Source organism: Kryptolebias marmoratus, linkage group LG18 (assembly GCF_001649575.2).
Source record: "Kryptolebias marmoratus isolate JLee-2015 linkage group LG18, ASM164957v2, whole genome shotgun sequence".
In the NCBI taxonomy this organism is placed as follows: Eukaryota; Metazoa; Chordata; class Actinopteri; order Cyprinodontiformes; family Rivulidae; genus Kryptolebias; species Kryptolebias marmoratus.
The window spans coordinates 13,645,321-13,664,005 of record NC_051447.1 but is presented as its reverse complement, the minus strand read 5'-3'; the positions used below and the strand labels follow the sequence as shown (position 1 = coordinate 13,664,005).

Sequence of the window (18,685 nt, the reverse complement as noted above, 5' to 3'; positions counted from 1 at the left end):
GTTTAGCATATGCTCTCAATTAACAGCCTGAGAGAAAATGTGGCACTAAGATTGTTTTGTCACATAATCATGCAACAGGAATAGATTCATTTTTAAAGTTGTTTGCGCCCCTGCTGAAAATAATTAAGATTCTGAAGTAAAGCATTAAAACTTGGAATTTTTGAAAAAAATAAATAAGCTTCTCTTACAATCTAAAGAAACCAGAAAAAAATAACCAGCACATCTGATAACTCAGAGCTACTAAAGCTGATATGATTTAGCATTATAAAGAATTTGATTAACCTATGAATCAGCAAAACTCTATAACCAGGAAACTGGGAAAAAAACAAAGAAAACCAACATAAATTTCCTGGCATGATGCTGTAATTCCTGATTAACAAGATATCCTTCAAACATAATTGATGAAGCAATAAGATGATCACAGTGTAATACAGCCTACTTTATCCATGCTACATGCTAGTGTGCAACCTTAGTTTTCATTAAATTGATTCGTACAGCCCTTTTATAACCTTGCTTGACAACAAGGTCAACAAAAACTCCCCTTTTAACCCTGGAAACATTAAAGCCAAACACCATCCATTCACTTTTACAGAGCCGTCCACTCTATCCACGTTCTGTGCTTTATAGTTGCACACCTTGGCAGTGAATTGTTTATCAACAGCAAAACAGAAGCCTTATTAATCAAGTTAATCAAGTCGTCTGACAGAGTTCAAGAGGCCTGAAAATGTATGCGATTAAGCTTTCATCTTGGGCAGCTTTGCATATTAAAGAATAAAGGTGATGTAACGTCAAAAAATGCCATTGAATCACGAGTTATTCCCAAGAATGTTGCAGAAACAATGATTGACAGTCTAAAAGAAAAATGTTAATGTCACTACTGTGCTAATTAATATCAGACGCTCTTCTTAACAAGGATTTTTTTTAAGACGGCTCAAACCAATTAATCTTCCTTCTGATCTTGAAATATCCTTTTTTGTGTCACTCCAAAGAAATAACTAATCTGTAACAAGGGAATTTAATAATCTGAATGTCGGCAACAAAAGAATTCACTGACAGACTTTAATCATGTCTTTCTCAGTTTGTAATTGCACAGCAAACATTAAGTAATTGCTTCTCAGTATTTTTCACAATAGAAATGTTTCCCTGAGGCGTTTTGGTTTCCTGTATGTTTCTTCCAACAAGTTTCCTTTAAAGTGAGATGATCTGGGAAAAACAAACACAACACAAAATACTTGCTTTTTGCCTTTCTTTCACTCTTAGTGTTGAACTAACAAGACTGGAATTCAAGAACTGTTAGAGAGGTGAATCTGTTACTCAGCAGCCTTTTATGGCTGTCTTAAAGCTTTTTGCTATATTAAAAGATATTTTCCATTAGCTGCCACATGCTTACACATCAAGGTTACATTACACCCACAGAATCACTTGTTTGAACCAGTTAAAGCCAGTTTTTCGGCCACACATAGTACAATTACTGATATAATGTGAGGAAGCGCTCTGGCCCTCTGTAAACAGGCGGAGCCTAGGATCTCTATGAGTCGACGCTTAATTTGTTTGAGGCTTCTGCTTCTGGCTTCATCCTTAAGATGCCGTAGACATAAGTCTCAGTGCTGACCTTGTACTAATTCTCTGCCTTATCGGAATAAATAGTTAAACTCAAGCTCTTTTGTAGCGTCATTAAAGGGTAAATTTATGAGTTCTCCCTCCCCTGGGGTAAAACGACCGGAAGTGAGACGAGGGTAGTGCGTTGGCAAAAGAACAGATCAGATCCTTTTTGAACGGTCACCAGAAAACAAGAAATTAGTAAGAAAGAAGTATTTTGTAGCATGTAAAAGTATGGGCACCCTTGAATAGCCAGTTAGAGCAATTCAGTTTACATTTAAAATATTTTTGCTTATTCATTACAGTAAAATGATTCCAGATCTTTGAGATTCTTGGACTGTTCTTTGGTACTTGTTTTGTTTCTTTTACAAAAAATCCACTACTTTGTACACAAGCCTATTGATGCTAAATTTTATTTTGAGAAGATTGAGTTTTTTAACAAGCTTTTTTATTATTATTATTATTAATCTAGACCTATCATAAGGTGGAAAGAGTACAAAGTCAATCTACTCAAATGAAAGTACCACTGAAAGTACCATTTGATGAAATTTTACTCAAGCACAAGGGAAGTTCCCTGTGTAAAAGTCTACCCAAGTAAAAAGGTTTTTCATTAAAAATCTACTCCAAATTAAAGTTACACAAACGACAGACTGAAATACTACTCTCAAATTACTTGTCTTAAAAAAGACTACAAATTACACTGCTACAACATAAAACTTGCCAACAGACACCAAATTACACCTTTGGGAAGTGTCATTTGTCAATTCAGAGCAGACCATCCCACAGTCCTCAACTTGTCCAACAACAGAACATGCTGAATACCCAACAGCGCAGCTGGTATAAAAGCTCTTAACTCGACTTACAGGGCATGTAGCTAAACAAATGCCTTTTTGTTCAGACTCCAAGTGCATACACACATTACGATTACAAACAACAGCAGCAACATAGCATTCAACAAAATGCAGCAAGAGTCAACAAAAATCAACATTAGCAACATAGCATTTTGCATTTTCAACAACAAGCAGCAATATTCACCAAAAGCAGCATTAGCAACAAAGCGTTCAACAATAAGCAGCAATATCCAACAAACAGCAGCATCAAAGCAAGAGCGTTTAGCATTCAACTGCAGGTAATACTGCACACACAATAACATTTTCAACATTGCACTCAGCGTTCAAAAATCAGCAGTGATATCCTACAAACAGCAGCATTACCAACATACCATTTAGCATTTGACAAGCTGCAGCAATACTCAACAAACAGCAATTAGCAACATAGCATTTAGCATTCAACAAGCTGAAGCAATATTCAGAAAAGTATGAGAATAAAATTAGCTTACAATGAAAATCTCAATGTTTTGAACTGATTCTTTATGTACCTTCTTTGGTTTTAGCCAAAATATTTACAAAGCAAAATGACCCAGTTGATTTTTTTTTTTAAGAAAGGTTAATCAGATTTGAAAATCAGTTTTTATTACATTAAGATTTTCACAGGAGCAGAAAGGTTGAGCCAAAACTTACTCTCTTGGTTGTTTCTTGCTGACATCTTGGGTCCCGGGGGAAGTTTTAGCTCCCTGGCAGTTGCTCATTCTTCCAGTTTGGCTGTTTAAATGTTATCGACTGGGGAAACAAGAAGAGAAAGAAAAAGAAAGGTTTCAAGGCCATGGGTACTGACTGGGGCAAAGTGATAGAATTTTATTTGACAGTTGGATGGCTAAATTAATGTCATCTTTTCCAACCTTGCACTGTAAGACCAGAGCTCAATTTGCTATGACCAGTTTGAAATGGAATGCAAAAGTGGCAGAGCTCTAAGTCGGAGATGTCAGTACAACATGCATCTGCTGTCTGTGCAGAAAAAGCTTTCATTGGCTTCAATGAATAAATAACCAAGTAAATGTTTTATATAAATGATAATTTAGTCATCAAGACATTTTCCCTCTAACCCAAGCAAAGACGTGATTCTTTTTATGCCAAAGAATGACACAATCCTACATTACTACTGGCAGAATACAAATGCTTCCTGTAGTCATTGTGAAAATACGATTGTATTCAATGTTGATGTATCAGAACCTAAAAATACAAAAGATATTTTCTAAATTTGTAAATCAGGTAAATTGGCTTAGATTGTCAATATTTAACAATAGTAAGCCATAATGAAGAAGTGGTGATTAGAAAAACTGATTATATCTCATCCAATTGTCTGTGAAACCACCTACAGGTGTAATAACTTGACATATTTGTCATTCTTTTGTTCCAATGCTGAAAACTGCCATCTGTATATACAAGACAGTCTCATTTTGAGCTGATTTTATTTTTTGTTCCATAATGGTAGAAGCATTTAACAACTATCAAAGGAAAAATGTGAAATCTCAGCTCTGTAGAGAATACTTTTTCAGGCATTGTTTCTACCAGTCATTAAAATTCATTTGACACTTGATGCATATGCCAGGGTCTTGTATTAGGATGAAATATGAAAGTTGTTCTCGACTTGTAAAGGCAAAGCTCCCAATTTACTGGTCTGTCTGAGGTATGGATCATGACAAAGAACGTGATTCCAGAAACAAGCGGCAGAAATGGGCTTCCTTCTTAGAGTGGCCAGGCTAAGCTTTAGAAATAAGGGGAGATGATGCTTGTCTGTATCAAAAAGAGTCACCTAAGGTGGTTTGGATATCTGATCAGGATGCCTCCTAAGCACCTCTTTCTAAAAGGTTTCTGGGCACGTCCCTGAACTTGCTGGATCGATTTTTTTTTTCTCCAACTTGGAAACACCTTGGGATACCCCAGGAAGAGCAGGAAAGTATCGATGGGGGAAGGGATGTCTGGGTTTCCGCCCTGAATTTGTTGCCTCTGTGATCTGACCACACCAGCAGCAATCTTCCCAGTACCAATACAGCTTCTTATAAATGACCAAATTATTAATAAATCCAGACAAATACATTAATATTTTATGTCTCCACTGCACTATGATAGGTCACACAAATAATGCCTTTGGATTACAAGCAAACAAGTTCAGATGCCAGCCAATTTCTCATTTAATTGAAGGTTTTTTGTCAGTGAAAACTATTATTAAATGACTGTACCAGGTCACATCTGACTGATCAAAGCTGTGGTCTTTACATCACAGCTGTACTGCTGATGGCAAAGCACTTACAGACAGTTGATTTTGTTACACACATAAAAAAAAACATCCATTCAGTTCTGAAACAGCTGCGAGGTAAAATGGGACATGGACAGGAGGCGCCGCTGTGTGTCTACGAGTGTGTGTGTGTGGTGGTGGTGGGGGGGGAGAGGGATGGGCAGGATGTCTGTGGCTAAAACAATGTCTTATTCAAATGCTACAAAATGTTTCTAGTAACAAGATAATTAGGAATTTAGTCATTATCCATAGCAGATGGTGAGTTCAAAATAGCATGGCATCTCAAGTCAAAGTAAACCCAAAATGTGTCATTTTGTATGACTTCCTGTCATACACTCTCATATGTTCCACTTCATTCAACAATTTACTTTCTTAAAGTAATGGATTTTCTCTTGTTATTTTTCTTTATTGTATCTTCCTCTGTTCCAGCTTCTGTAACTCTTGCAGTTTAACAGCTTCTCTTTACTACAAATTACTACAATCTCCCATGGGAATCAATAAACTGAGAACACTGCTGGAAATTTCCATTGGAAACTTCTGGTATAAGTGCGAATTTGAAACACTTGTATAACGGTCAGTATAAATGCTTGCCTTGAAAATAAAATATTAGCCTTGCCAACAAGAAAACATACACTTTGTCCGTGCCCTTCAGAAATATAAAATACCTTTGATTTAATAGAACATATGTCTAATTCTGCAATGTGTAAATTTAAAAAAAAAATCAGATAAGCTTATAATTAATGGCACATAGATACACTAAGCCAACTTTTCTTCTGGGCATTTATAGAGGCCGACACTCTTTTTCCTTCATCAATATAATGTGTTTAGGTTTTCTGCTAACTTGCAAATAATCCATCCTTTCCAACTAATACCTTGGATATTAGACTTTAATTCAACGTGCAAACCTCTTTCTCCATCTGTACTGCGCTCAGCATCGATTCTGCTCAAACACGCTGCAGTCTTTTTCTTCATTAGCAAACAGCTAATAATACTTCAGATATCATCCAGCAGTTTCAGCATGTTCTGCAGATTGGTTGTGAACAAAGCTCTGTCAGTCTAGCTGATGTCTGAGACTGCTTAGTTTGCTGTTGTTACAATATGGAAATGTTGTGCCAAGTGGCACCAAATGCTGCTTATGCGGCACTGAATCTTTAGTTTGCACATATTTAAAATCTCTAGCACAAAAACAGACAAGTGTGAAAACTTATAATTGCGGGAGGCTTTAAAAAAGATTCACCTGAGGAGAGCAAGAACCATTTTTTAGGATTTGATGAATACTAGAATATTTAAATTTATAACAACAAACCACTAGTAAAGCCAGAGAAAAAGTTAATTACCAGAGTCACCCCAAAGTCGTATTCTACAGTATTTAAGACTTGACTTCCACTAAAAAATTAGGATAAAGTAACATTTATCAGTCCAGCAGTCTTTACCAACATATAATCTCAAAATTTACACATGACATAAAATTCACTAAAGGTCCTTTATGCTTGCTGTAAAGTAAAACATTCCTGTACAAAATTTTCTTAAGAAGGATTTAGTTGATAACAAAGAATAATCTTTATGGGGTTTCTTTTTGTTTGTTTGTTTGTTTGTTTTTTGGCCTCAAACGTTTCAAACATCTTTACAGCAAAATAAGCAATGTCCAAAGGGACCAAAGCTGCAAAGGAAAACACTTTCATGAAACTGTTTTGTTGCCATTTCTTCTTTAACCATAATGATTGCTGGTCAAACCTAAAACGTGTTGAACACCATCAGTAATGGTATAAATCCTCAATAATTTGAACAAACTTAAAACCTGTTTAGCAGCTGGTATTTGAAATGGTGCAAAGCAACAAAAACATTAGCAGTTTTTGGCTAAAACCCCATCTTTTCAGTGATAATTAATGACAGAAGGAGAATGGGTTAATGGGTGAAATATGCTCCTTAAAACAATCAGCTCTACAATTTGGCTGACAGATAGTCCATTCTTAAAAAACAGAAGTCTGTTGCCATCACTTTATCCATATGGAGCCAATACAAAAACTCCTGAGTCAGCAAGGGAAGGAAGAATAAGTGGAACTAGCTAAAGTAATTGTAAAAAGATACTGCTTAAAAGTTGGATCTTCTTGTTGTTGTACCACAGTTCTAAGAAAGCAAAAGCAATGGCAAACAGGACTGTAAGAAAAATAAATAAATTTACCTTCCTGGTCTTTTTAGGCCACATAAACAACCATCAAAATCAAAGTTACTTATGCTAGCAAAGGCTTGACAATTAAAATTAGCCACACACATTAAAAATTGCTTTTAAGTAATAAACAGCACTGAAAAGAAACGTATTCTTGAGATGAGAGCAATTCACCCCATAATTGAAGAGGGCAGTTCGATTTATGTAGATGTCAGCTGACTTGTCAGCAGTCCCAGGTATCGACTTCCCAGTAAGCACGCCTCACTCCATTTGCCCTTTGAAATCTACAGTGTTGTTCAGTTTATTTGTCAGTGCTTTTGTATGAAAATTGTCGAGCACATCCAATCAATCACAGATTTATATCTGCAAGGTACAGGAGCACGACCAGATAGACTCTTTATTCCACTGAGAGTATTTACATCTCATCAAATATAGAATAACTGAAAAAAATATATACAAAAGATTAAATATGCTACAAGTCTGAATAATAACCAACTGCATTGTTTGTTCAATAAAATACCAAAAAATGCCTCCAATTCATTTCCAGAAGCCAACATGTAGTTTCTATTTGTTTATATATATATATATATATATATATATATATATATATATAAAATTGACATATTGCAAATTGGACTGGGCGCCTAAAACACAAAGATGAAAACACAACCCAACAAAGGCAGCCTGGACACACACAGCATGGCGGTCTCATTAGTGTGAGCTGATAAACATAATGTCAAGACCACCTGTTAATGAAAAACAGACAAATAATTTTGACTTCCTACCGTGAGACCAGAATAACATTGCACATTTAGGGACAAATAACCTTAAGATTACATTGTTCACTGAATGAAAATTAGCTTAATATAAATGGTTTAAAGCTGCTGTACCTTAGTTTTTAACTAAACTTTTTGTTTTGTTAGATAAGAGAATATGATCTAACTAAACTTTGTTTTGTTAGATTATTAAAGAATATGATGGTGTAGATTCTCTGTCATCCAGGACATGGTAAATCCAAAAAGACTACATTTTTCCTGGGTGCAACTCATTAGTAGAAGCCTGTAAATCAAAGTAGTTATATACACAATCAAAAAATGTCATTTAAATGTCTATATCTAAACACCAATGTTAACAAATTTAACATTATGTATACAATTTCTGATTGTACTTTTCTGCTTTAATGATTTCAGTCTTTCATCAAAAATGTTTGGTTTTCAAACTATTGTCTTGGTTTTGTCCTTTGAAAAATGGTACATAAAAGACTACACAAACTTTTGCTGTTTAGTATCAGTGATAAAATAAAGTTGTGATCAACTTTAGTAGATGTTTGCTTCATATTTTTGATTGAAAAATCCATTAAACTTTTTTTAAGAAATATACAATTGGCTTTTTTTTTTTTTAAGTAAGATGTAATCTAATCTGCTACAGTGTATTAGGTCTATTTCAACTCAAATAATTTTAAAATAATTCAGTGAACCTGCTAACATCTTGTATTTATTTATTTTTTCTACTTCAGACGTAGCTGCTTATAGCAGACAGGTGTTTATTTGTTCATGTTGACCTTATTCTATAATTGTGTTAGAAAAAAACAGCTTAGAGGGGTAGAAAAAAAAGTTGCAACAAAAGCTGATAAACTTCATCAATCGAATCACCTCTACAAATCAGTTTCCAGAATAGAATGCTATCAGTTCACCTGGTATCATTAAACAGTCCATTTATGGTAATAATACTTAGTTGCTGTAATTTGAAGCTAGTGTCCCAGGGGTGGGTGGTGATGGGGGTCCTTTAGTTAATAATGATGTTAATAATTTCAAAATGCAGGTAAGAACAGTTTTGCAATGTCTGAAAGAAGGTTGAATAAATTCTGAACTTCTGACACCAAAAAATGATGACTTAAAAATGAAGATCTGATTGTGTGCTCTGATTATTTTGCAAGTGTGCACATACTATACGATCTTTAAAAATGTGTTTTGTAGAAGCAGAGGCTGATAAGCTCTGTGGTGTTAATATAGATTATAGCTATAATCATGCTAGGATTCAAAGCGCAGAAAGCACAGCAGTAGCTGAGCCTTGGAAATCAGGGAAACAAACCTGTTGACTGAGTGGGTGTGAGTTCTTGTGGTTTCCTAAATGAAGCATATGCATGTTTTCGAACACATGTACACACCCTGTTACTCATCCGTGAATACAAAATAACATCAAAGTAGTTGTCAGAGCACAGTGTAATTTAGTGGGAGTACAAAATGGGTTTTGATTACAAGCCTGCAGAAGAATAGCTGACCCCCTTTTCAAGCACAGAGAATATGTAGTTCATCCACTCAGTTCCTCTGGCCCTGTGCAGAGTAATGAGAGCCTGACTGAACCAGTGGACCTCGGTCCCGGAGCTGTTAACCTCTCACAGCTTGAAGCACAGCTAGCACAAAGGTTTCAAAATGAGATCCAAAGGTCCCAAAGGCCCTGTAAGTCATTCCAGGACTCTGCCAGCTGGCAGAGGAGTAATTAACACTTGAATGTTATTTTGCTCATTACAACAGAGAAAGAACTGATTAGTATGGACATGGGTCACGTCATGCCAAACAGATAGCAGTGCAGTTATTCTGTAAATCACATCAGACGTTAAAATTTTAACCACAAATAAGTGTCTCTTTTAAGCCTAATTACTGATAGTACATTTATGCTATCTTAATGAACTAACACGAGCAATGTTAATGATGAATGGCAATCTTATTTCAACAATCAACAGGTAGTCATGGTAGCATTGTGAATGAATGGAAAATACATTCTTTGAACCATACAATCATCATAATAATGAATGCCATTTTGACAGAACAGGTGAATACAAGAATGTGTACAACTGAAACACAATTTTAGTTCTAATTAAAATTCCCTGAATGACTACATGACCCATAAGGTTGTTTTGTGAGATGACTACAGTCTCCAATACATTTAACTGAAGACAACAGTAATAAACATGGAATACATACAAGACTGACAAATAAAAGCTCTTCTGGTTTGGTGAAGAAAACAAACACTGAACTGTTTTTCCAGTAAAGTAACAATCAAATATTAACTTCCAAAACAGTAACTCGCAAGCCATCACATTCCACTACAATCAGTACTTTGATATAAGAAACAGCCAATGCTCAAATCTCCAACAAGTAATGTCTTATACTTTACCTCAGAACCAGCATAATACCCAAAGGATGCCTCTTAGAGTATTTTTGTTGGTTAAATATGAAGACCATCATTGGATTTCTAGTTTTGTCCAAGTGCTGTTTAGTGCAGGGTAAGTCACACAATATGTTGTTAAAAATATTGACTGCACTGGATCTTTGGGACCATCTTGTCAACAATAACACTTAAAATAATTCAGATCTAGGCTTTAAAACCAAATTGAATAGTTGTAACCCCTCCAAAAAAAACAAACAGAATGGAACAGCTGATTTGAGTCATCACTCTTCTTGACCTTTTTTTTTTTTTTTAAACAGCTCTGGTCAGAATTATAGTCACACTTGATGGCAGAAAATAAAAGCTTCCCTTATATTTATATGTTAGTGTTTACATGGCCTGAATTAAAGTGGATGATTTTAATGCTGATCGTTTTACTTTGTGTATTTTTACATCAAAAGGGTTTATAAATGCAATTATCAAACAAAACTAAATAAATGCAAAGGCTAAAAGGCAATCACCAACAATCATAAAATCCCTATTTTAATAGCTCCAAGTAGAATTTTTATTTTATTTTATTTTTTCATAAAACTGTAAAACCCCTTTCAGGATGTGGTATCAGGAAGGAGCTCAGTTATTGTGGAGATCAAGACATCTACTGTAAAAAGCTTCAGGCTGTTGTGATAAAAAACTGAAGTGGTTGCATCAGCATATACCATATGGTGCACACTGAACACAGCTGGGTTCCATTGGTGGAGGAGGACTGCACGACAGAACACCACAAAAAGGTAAGAGTGCTGCTTACATAATTGTTGCTGGATAAGCCACAAGCTTTCTGGGATTGTGTTCTATGGACAAAGAAAACCAGAGCAGAGCAGTTAGAAAATATGTGTGTTTGTTTATGGGTGACAGAATGAAGCCTGTAAAGAAAGGAACATCATGCCTGCTGTGAAAATGGTGGAGGTTCCACCATGCTGTGATGCTGTTTTACTACCTCTGCTGCTGGAGGCACGGAATCTAAGAAAGGAAGTAAATCAAATGATTGCCCAGACATTTTACAATGAATGTGCTATTCCATGCCAGAAACCTAAATTTGAGATGAAAATACAGGGTTTTTCAGCAGGACAACAGCTCATGGTGTTCATCAACAGCATAAAAAGAGGAAAAATGAAAAGACAAATTGGGTCTAAAATGAACTCAAATTTCTTATTCCTACAGCAAATATTTAAAAAGTTTGAAATCAGCCAATAAAATAAAGAACTACTGCTAAATTTAAAAAGCTTGAATACAGAACAATGAACAAGTAGAGAAAAATAACAAGCACAAAGCCACAAGAATCTTATAAAACACTATCATTGTTGCAAAAGGTTCTACCACCAAATGTGAGTTGTGGGTCTAGACAGATTTATTTTGTTTTTCAGTATGTTTGTACTTTTTCCTGAAGTACTCAAAATTTCAGAATGATGAAAATTCAATAATTCTGGCCAGGGGGGTCAGTAATGGGGGACCAAGTGGGGTAATGGCCTCTCTTAGCTCAATATTTTGATCTGCTTAGAGTCACTCTCAGCACACACTCTCCAAGCACTAACAAACTGTGGAAGAATTTTGTTTAAAACTTTGGCACTTCTGGCAGCAGGTGACGCACATTATTTGAAGTAATGCGAGTTTCAGTTATGAATATGAACTTGATAGAAAAGGAGTGACTTTTCTGTTCTCCTAAACAAACAAACAAAAAAAATGTAGGCCAATATCAGAAGGACTTTCTTATCTCCCAGAGTGCATATTACTTTTTTAATAATAGCCAATGTGTGACAACAGTATAAAACTCCTGAAATTTGGTTAAACATTTTAGCTTTGGTGTCACACTCTGAATTTAACAGTGACCCACATCTTGTAACCCTTTTGAAACATTTCTGGAAGCAGCCCTGCTTATAGTTCAGTGCCTCAAACTCCATAGTTACCACAAAATAAAACCTCTGTTGTTTAACAGAATAGATCAAAACAAAAGAGCTCAATAATTGGGTTACTTCTAATCAATAGTTAACTGCATGGCAGTCATACACAAAAGGATTTTCTTAAGAAATGGTTTCACCGGTATTGACATTTCTGGCTCTTTGTGAATTCCTCTGAAACCAGATACTCAGGAGGCTGGGATGACACACGAAAAGAATGCCTAAATATGTCAGAAGCTGTTCTCTGCACACATTTGTCAGCAAACCAGCCTTCGAAGGCACAAAGACAAAATAAGAAGATAAAAACAGAAAAAGAATTAAGTGAAAAAGACAGAAAGAATATTAAAATGAAAAAAAAGAGGGAATGAAGGGAGACGAACGACAAGATGATAATGGAACCACGCAGGTGAAAAAATAGATGAGAAAGAGGATCTCTGATAACAGAAAAAAATACCTGAAAGAGAAGTTTCAGGATTATGTAACTTAGTTTAGCACAAAACATAAGAAAATTTGAGTTTGATCAAAAACCTTTCAGATTATTATTGAAGCAAACCGATGAACAAAGAACAATGTGGCCAAATTGTCAGCTCAGTGCAAAGAAACAAAGCTCAGAAAGATGTGAGGTGACCTTCAAGGCGCAGCTTACTTCTATAACAAGTCTTTGATTAGTGTGTTGATTAAGCAGTGCTGGGTTAGAAAAGGTTCTCTTATCCTGTGAAGCACATATTTGTTAAACTATATTTAAGACACAAAACCGAGATTGTTGCAAGTTTTATATATGTGTACATGATACTTTAATGAGATTGTGCAGTCATGAGATAGTGAGTCTGCTTTGACATCATTTAGTTTAAACAATAAAGGTTCCCATCTTGCTAATAATAGTGTATACCAAAAGAGATGTTTGTCCAACAAGAATTTAAATTACATAAAAAAAATACATCTTAACATGACGATAATAATTCCAATAATGGTCACTGATATACTATCAGTGCTGCATTTGTAGTTTCTTGTGAGGTAGATTAATTTTCCTTGAGCCAGTGTTAGACACACTGACCGAATCCAGATCCATACTGACACTAAAATACTGCACACTAACTTCACAGAATTGCAGACATTACAGTCAAGTTCAAATACATCAAGTCAAGCTTTTAAATCATTCAGCATCATAAATGTCTAAAAGCATAAGGCAGCGTCATGAAAGATTTCATTGCATTACTATTTCTTTGAATGCTGAAACAAAAGGGTTGTACAGGTGCTGCAGTGGCATTATTGTTTGCTAAGCTTTACCTTCTGTATATTACTGTAACACACACACAAAATGTGGCCTTGTTCTGCCAGGTGAGCTCCACTGGGACCAAAGTAGAATTTATTAACGAATTTAAAAACCTGCCAACAACTTTTCTCCATCTCCTGACCTTAGGACTCAATTTCCCTTGGTGGCAAATTGAGTTGGAATCAGATAAGTACCAGAAACTGTGGAAAATCTAATGCATATCAAGTAAAGAGACATGCTGACAATCCCCGGTGACAGAAACATTGTGTTATGTACTTACAAAGCAAAAACCCAACATGAAGTTGAAAAGAATTGAGTGGAAAAAGTGGAGGTATGGAAAAAGAAGCCGTGCCATAGGTTTTAAAGAACGGGTTGTTTTTCTTTCTAAGACAACATAACCTAAAATTATCCATTACATTTATTTTTTCCATTCAAGTCCTAGAAAAAACATTTTCTGGTGAGTTTCTGAGTCAAAGGGAAAAAAAATGTACGTTTAACTGACAAGTGGTCTCAACCCATTTAAATACGGTAGCTACTAACAGAATCGTTTCAACAAAACTTTTTTTTGTACTTCTTTCTTTTACCTTTGATCCAAATATACCCTAAACAAGATATGGAACCATTTTTATCCCCTCTTTTTCTAAACTCCTTAAAAAAATTTGTTGAACTGTATGAGCATTTATATAGAAATAGATGGAGATTCAGTCAGGATTAAGAGCATATCATAGGACAGACTTTGCATCGGTAAAAGTAAGTCTTTCCATGATCATTCTGTTTGTACACTGCATTTGATTTGAGAATTCAGATATGATCTGTATTAAAGAAAATGCAATAGGATGGTTATATTTATCTGACAGATGCCAGTTTGTTTATGCAAATCCTTCTCACACAAAGTTAAACATAAGTTGCACAGGGTCGTGTGCTTGGACCTATACTGTATGCATCTATTAGGTAAAATTATTTTTAAAAAATACAATCATTTGTGCAGACAATACTTTATGATCTGAAAAGCCAGATGAGATCAAACATGAAGTCAGACAAGCATGTTTTAAAGACCTAAAAGTCTTAATGGCAAAATTATCTGCTTTTAAATGCTGATAAAACAAAGGTGGTTGTCCTTGGACCTGAGCACTTTTGGAAAAATCTGAAAACACACTGATGCGATTGAACCTGGTCTCGTATTTTTGGGAACAAGCAAAGGCTTATCAAACAAGAATGAATGGCATGTGTTAAGTTTTGATGTTTAAGCCCCAAAGTAATAAATTAAATTCGTTTTTTTTAAATACATTAATTTCTTTTTCTAATAAATATGCTAACACACATTATGTCCCTTTAGCGTCTGCCCTTATTGAGAAAATTAATTAAACTGTAGTAACTGTTACTTTGGCAAATTTTATCCCTTTAAGCAAATGTCCTTTTTGCAAATTTGAGATTTAATTTGCCATTAGAGAATTATTGTTCAGTACTCCTGGGCTTTGAGCAAACAATGATAATTGGTAGAGTAAGGTTTTGCTGAAGAAAGTGAAGGAGTCTCAAAACTTTTTTGCTCAATTAGGAGATTGAATGTGACTCAGTCGAGACAACTAAAGGAAAATATAGATATGGAAAGAAGAAAAAAAATGACTGCAGAACAAAATTGTTTTTCCCTTGCATTTGACAGAGGGATACAAGCATTCTCCAGAACTTGTTAGCTTGTTTATAAATTACTTTTAATGGATATGCCTATACGGCTTTCTGCTTCTCACAATCTGACATAATGTGTTACTATATAAGACCCAGAGAAACACACTTTCCACTGGTTTTAAACTAATGGTGTTTCATTGACACAGTTTGTTCCATTTTCTGGAGATTTGTTACTAACTGCTGTTACAACCGTCAGCCTCATATTTATTTTAAAGCACTTTAGAACCTTCAACATGCCATTATCGTTTGAGGGATAAAACAATTTGTTTGTGCTGTGGTCACTTCTATACGTGAAGGGCCATTAAAAGACAACGGGAAAAAAAACTTCCGGGATGACAGCTTCTCCAACTTACAACCCGCTACCCCCACATATTCACTGAATAACCCTTGTTTACAGAATGTAAGTTATGCTAACATGTTTCGGTCTTCCTGCTTATATTTTTGATCCACTGTGTACATTTAGATTTACAGTCCTTTGGACTGCAGTGGTTTCTATTGACTTTTTAATACTTTTTGATAAGAATAAAGGGATCAAAAATAATATAATGCAATCAGATTTGTGAACTAATTTGATTTGTAATACTGCTGTTAAGAAAAAAAAACTGCATATGGAGATTGCACTAAATATGGTTTAGTCGCCTGATTATTTTTTCTTTCCTTCTCATTTCATTTGGTTTTACAACATTGTTTTCCTCCCTTTTGAGTAACCAATGGTCTTTGCTATGAGTAGAAGAGTTGTTTTTGGAAGCTTAAAAACCTCTAAAAATAATTTAATTGAGCACACAAAACATTTTTAGAGCCCATAACATTTTCACTCTTCATGGAGCACTTGATGGCTTTTTCCACCCAGTATTCCCTTTATCTCCTAATAACAATTCTGTTCTTGCAACAGTCTGGACAGATATTAAAAGACATGATTACTTTGTTTAGTATTTCCTTGTAATGTAACAGTGCCAAAAATGGAAAACCATGTGAAGAATTATGTAAAAACAAAAGAAAAGCAAAAAAAAAAAAAAAAGTCGTTTATACTGTCATACAACTTGTAATTTTTCTAGTTTTTATTTTTAACAAAATGTGGATTTTGTAGCTTGACATCTGTAGCTGTAATTTCAATCTTTGTGCTCCCATCTGTTTTGTCCTGAAGCCACAAATGTGAGCAGAGTTGTATATCAGTTTCTGAAATGTCAAACTGGAGCTAAAAATCATGAGGCTCCTGGAGCTTTTGTACTCTAAAGAAAACAGCCTTTAACAGACAACAATTGAAGGCCTAGCATTATTTGAAGGAATGCCTATCACCCGCCGCTTTTCATGCCAGAGTGTGAGAATAAATTCATCCTGTTTAAAAAAAAATACAGATATATGGAAGTTGTAATCACTTTGATCTAGTCTTAAAAATAGTTTAGCACAATAACATACAATAATATACAATGTTAAGATTCAGGATATGTGTTGTTAATGACTCTCAGCAACTACCATATCAAATTTTAGCTCCATATCTGTAAATGAAACTGAGTTATAGAGATATACAGATGTGGATAAGTCAACAGGTGCAGAGGCTTTGGAGTTACAGAAATAGCTGAATTAATTCTGTTGGACCACAATTCAAAAGCAATGGCTTTTTTTCTATTGTTGTTTTTGAGTCCTCTTTTTCTTTATTACTTTTATCAGTTTCAAGTTATTTCAGAGAGCATTGTGGATTATTTTTATTTCCAATTATTGGTTTTAAAAGGGTAATGCCAAGGTTTTTAACAAAGATGCTGCAATGGGTAGCTCTCAAAGCAGAGGATGAATTCATGTCTGTAAGATCACAAGTAAAAAATAATAAATGTGTTATAAATTAAAGACATCATCATCACTGGGATGGCTTATTTGTAATCTCATTTGTTTGCTCTCATGTTGATCATTTCTCAAATCATCTGCTTGTCTCTCAGCTCATAAATCAGTGCCTATTTAAGAACTGATCTGTCCCATCAGGGCTTCTTTTTTGGCTTATTTCCACAAACTCCTTTCCTTTACATAGGAAGGAAAATCATTTCAGCCAGCAGTGGTCATTGTAAACTGTAACAAATTAAAATGGCCATGAATGCATAGTTTGAACATCTGACACCTATTATTTAGCCTTTAGGCTCAGGATATCTAAAAGTACTTATTTTGCAATCACAATTGTTTCTTACAAAAGCCACAAATGCAATATTTTGGGGGGCAGGTAAAAATTCAATGTTTACTCAGCAGAGACGTGAACAGACTTTTCAGTGAAACTTTTGATCTGATTCTTGTAAATTGTGTTCCAAATCCCTCAAAGAAAATGTCAAAATAGTCTGTAGGGACTCGCATAAAATTAAACCTCCAAAGTAGTTAAAAGCCCAAAAATAAATACAAACTTTTGACAGAGCTGTATATATTCGTTTTTTTATTATTTATTTTTTTCAACCAAAAAAAAAGAAATGTTTCTGGTAAACTAAACAATGCAGCAAGGAGTGTGGAAACAAAATATATTTACAGTCTTGAATATCTCAACGTTCTTAGCTGACTCTTATGAAATTAGTTTTAGACAGAAGTGTGCTGATGTGGAAATCCTATATTTAACTTAACTTGTTCCTGCCTTATTTTCCTCATGTGAAGTCTCATTGTGTGCTCATGCAGAAACATCTTTTAGACTGAAGTTGATTTGGAATGAAACGCTACCTGTGAAGGCAATAAACCTCCAGGGGTGAAAAGGCAAAAACCTGTTTTATCTTTAATATCAGTGGGGGTGCAGGACAGACAGACAGACAGTGTTTGTGTGTCTTGCTTCATGGCTGATGCCTGCCTGCCAGCCTATTGTTGAAGTGTGCGACACCAAATATCCGTTTATGAATTGCAGCCTTCGGAGCTTTCTTTCACTCTCCTTCAGAATTTCAGAGTTAGAACTGCCGCTTCCCTTACGGTCTGTTTGCTTCTGATTCTGTAGAAAGAATTGTCAGTCAGATTGATGACCTCTCTCCACTCTAAATGGACCCAAGTCTAGTCATGTGCAAGGTGTGAAATACTCACGCCTTGCACACATCCTGGAGTGCTGCAACCTTACTTTTTTTTGTCTTTTTGCTTGTTTTTGTGCCTGAAGCAGGGAGCCACAGAGTGACACATAAAAATGACTTACACTGAGATAAAAGGGCCTTTACTACCCATCGTTGGCAGACAGGATGGGAGCAGGAGGATGAGGACAGACATTTACGCATCCATGGGAACTGTTTTGCTTTATGTTTCTTTCTTTGTCCTGACTTGGCAAAGAAATTCCTACCACTTGTTTTTATACTAAATTTTATGTATCTATAGAAAGGCAGTAAATTAAAAAGAAAAGTCAAACCACTCATTTACCTGCCCATATCAAATGTGATCTGTTTTTTTCTGCTTAGAGAGATTTTTGACTGGTTATTGTCTGCTGCCAAACGTGAAGCAACAAAAATGTTTTTGCTCCTGTATGTGTGCTCGTTTGTCTGTAGCATGAGAAAGTAATCTCAGAAAGTTATCACTGGACATACATCTACAACTAATAAACTTTTGGAGTTATCCCCATTCAAGATGACTGCCACAGCAACACAGAAATGACTATAACTCAACCGATCTCACAGATACTAAAACTGGTGTAATAGTAGCCGAGAGTCATTCTCAACATATTCTCGAGGACTTGTTTTACTATCTCTTGAGACTTCTGTGTCATACACTTTG

General features: G+C 35.2%; 1 long non-coding RNA gene across 1 annotated transcript in view; it reads right to left on the bottom strand.

The window, feature by feature from the left end:
- LOC112450462 overlaps positions 1-18,685 on the bottom strand; it is a 177,434-nt gene that overhangs the window by 113,466 nt on the left and 45,283 nt on the right. The window contains exon 4 of the long non-coding RNA XR_003039100.2: positions 3,120-3,218. This is a non-coding gene — a long non-coding RNA (uncharacterized LOC112450462). The remainder of the gene's footprint in view (positions 1-3,119; positions 3,219-18,685) is intronic.